The following is a 2,500-nucleotide window of genomic DNA, read 5'->3' as shown; positions in this document are numbered from 1 at the left end:
ATAACGGGTAACGGGGAATCAGGGTTCGATTCCGGAGAGGGAGCCTGAGAAACGGCTACCACATCCAAGGAAGGCAGCAGGCGCGCAAATTACCCATTCCCGACACGGGGAGGTAGTGACGAAAAATAACAATACAGGACTCTAACGAGGCCCTGTAATTGGAATGAGTACATCCTAAAACTCTTAACGAGTATCCATTGGAGGGCAAGTCTGGTGCCAGCAGCCGCGGTAATTCCAGCTCCAACAGTGTATGCTAAAGTTGTTGCGGTTGAAAAGCTCGTAGTTGGATTTTGGGCGAGCGCCGCCGGTCCGTCGCAAGGCGTGTCACTGGTTGCGTTCGCCTCACCTTCGGTTCTCCGTCGGTGCTCTTGACTGAGTGTCGGCGGTGGCCGATAAGTTTACTTTGAAAAAATTAGAGTGTTCAAAGCAGGCTGTTCGCCTGCATAGTGTTGCATGGAATAATGGAATAGGACCTCGGTTCTATTTTGTTGGTTTTCGGAGCACGAGGTAATGATTAAGAGGTACAGACGGGGGCGTCCGTACTCTGCCGTTAGAGGTGAAATTCTTGGATCGGCGGAAGACGAACTACTGCGAAAGCATTCGCCAAGAATGTTTTCTTTAATCAAGAGCGAAAGTCAGAGGTTCGAAGACGATCAGATACCGTCCTAGTTCTGACTATAAACGATGCCAACTAGCGATCGGGAGGCGTTACCATGACGACCTTTCCGGCAGCTTCCGGGAAACCAAAGTCTTTGGGTTCCGGGGGAAGTATGGTTGCAAAGCTGAAACTTAAAGGAATTGACGGAAGGGCACCACCAGGAGTGGAGCCTGCGGCTTAATTTGACTCAACACGGGGAAACTCACCCGGCCCGGACACAGGTAGGATTGACAGATTGAGAGCTCTTTCTTGATTCTGTGGGTGGTGGTGCATGGCCGTTCTTAGTTGGTGGAGCGATTTGTCTGGTTAATTCCGATAACGAACGAGACTCTGGCATGCTAAATAGTTACGCGACCTTCTCGGTCGGCGTCTAACTTCTTAGAGGGACTAGTGGCGTTTAGCCACACGAGATTGAGCAATAACAGGTCTGTGATGCCCTTAGATGTCCGGGGCCGCACGCGCGCTACACTGAGTGAAGCAGCGAGTGTCTAACCTAGGCCGAAAGGTCCGGGTAACCCGTTGAACCTCATTCGTGATTGGGATAGGGACTTGCAATTGTTTCCCTTGAACGAGGAATTCCCAGTAAGCGCAAGTCATCAACTTGCGTTGATTACGTCCCTGCCCTTTGTACACACCGCCCGTCGCTACTACCGATTGAATGGTTTAGTGAGATCCTTGGATCGGCCCCGTCGCGGCTGGCAACGGCCGCGTCGGCGTGTCGAGAAGACGATCAAACTTGATCATTTAGAGGAAGTAAAAGTCGTAACAAGGTTTCCGTAGGTGAACCTGCGGAAGGATCATTACCGAAGGTGGTGGTAGGCCCCGGCCGACCGCGCACTGAATTGTCTTTGAGTGCCGCCGAGAGGGCGGCCGTCAATCGGGGTTCCGCCCCGTGCGACACGCGTAACACGTTGGCATAGCAAGGCAGCCGAGTGCGATGGTGGCTTCTGGGCACCGCGCTCGATGTGCCGCCGGCCCAGCCCGGCGGTCGCTCGGCGCCGTTTGTTGGTGTTTTTGTGCAGTTGTTGTCGGTGGTGGTTTTGTGGTCGATCCCACAGTGTGACGTCCGCGCGCTTCGGCGCCGGGCGAAACGTCGAGGACGACTCTTAACGGTGGATCACTCGGCTCGCGAGTCGGTGAAGGACGCAGCCAAGTGCGAGAAGTAATGTGAATTGCAGAACACATTGAACGTCGACCTTCTGAACGCGAATTGCGGTCTCGGGTCAATCCCGGGACCGCGTCTGCCTCAGGGTCGCGTTCGTCCTCACCCGAGGGCCGTCGCCTGGCCTCTGCAAAGACGGCCGGGCGTCGCCCCAAGTTGAAGCGGTCGCCGAGCTTTCTCGGCGCGACCGCGTGTCCCGTACACCGCCGGCCCCTCGACGTGTTCAACTACGTTCGAGGGGCGGGTCCAGGTCGGTCGGTCCGGTCACGAGATCAAGACCGACCGTGGGCCAAGGCGGCGACGGTACGCGCTCGGTCGGCGCCGGCGGCGACGACTTGCGATGCCAGCGTGCCGTGTAAGAAGCGGCCCGCTTGACACATACGACCTGAGTTCAGGCGAGAGCACCCGCTGAATTTAAGCATATTATTAAGCGGAGGAAAAGAAACCAACAGGGATTCCCTGAGTAACGGCGAGTGAACCGGGAAGAGTCCAGCGTCGAATCTGCGTGCTTTTCGAGCGCGCCGAGTTGTGACGTACGGAAGTCCCAGTGCGGCTGACGGCGAGCGCCGGTGTCCTTCTGATCGAGGCCTCGTCCCACGGCGGGTGTTAGGCCCATAGGGGCGCTTGCCTTGGCCGCTTCGGATCTTCTCGGAGTCGGGTTGTTTGGGAATGCAGCCCAA

At 56.4% G+C, this 2,500-nt stretch overlaps 2 non-coding genes and 1 pseudogene across 2 annotated transcripts in view; all 3 read left to right on the top strand.

The window, feature by feature from the left end:
* The window catches only part of LOC144418905 (small subunit ribosomal RNA), a 1,810-nt gene extending 349 nt beyond the window's left edge, over positions 1-1,461 (top strand). The window contains exon 1 of the ribosomal RNA XR_013473733.1: positions 1-1,461. This exon is cut by the window's left edge and continues 349 nt beyond it. This is a non-coding gene — a ribosomal RNA (small subunit ribosomal RNA).
* Positions 1,462-1,759: 298 nt separating this feature from the next.
* Positions 1,760-1,913, top strand: LOC144418899 (5.8S ribosomal RNA). The gene has a single exon (XR_013473727.1). It is a non-coding gene; the product is annotated as a 5.8S ribosomal RNA (ribosomal RNA).
* A 288-nt stretch (positions 1,914-2,201) lies between these two features.
* LOC144418920 (large subunit ribosomal RNA) overlaps positions 2,202-2,500 on the top strand; it is a 3,692-nt pseudogene continuing 3,393 nt past the window's right edge.

The sequence above is a fragment of the Styela clava genome, unplaced genomic scaffold, assembly GCF_964204865.1.
Source record: "Styela clava unplaced genomic scaffold, kaStyClav1.hap1.2 HAP1_SCAFFOLD_49, whole genome shotgun sequence".
Taxonomy (NCBI): domain Eukaryota; kingdom Metazoa; phylum Chordata; class Ascidiacea; order Stolidobranchia; family Styelidae; genus Styela; species Styela clava.
Note: the sequence above shows the minus strand (reverse complement) of the source record. Positions and strands in the feature narration are given on the sequence as shown.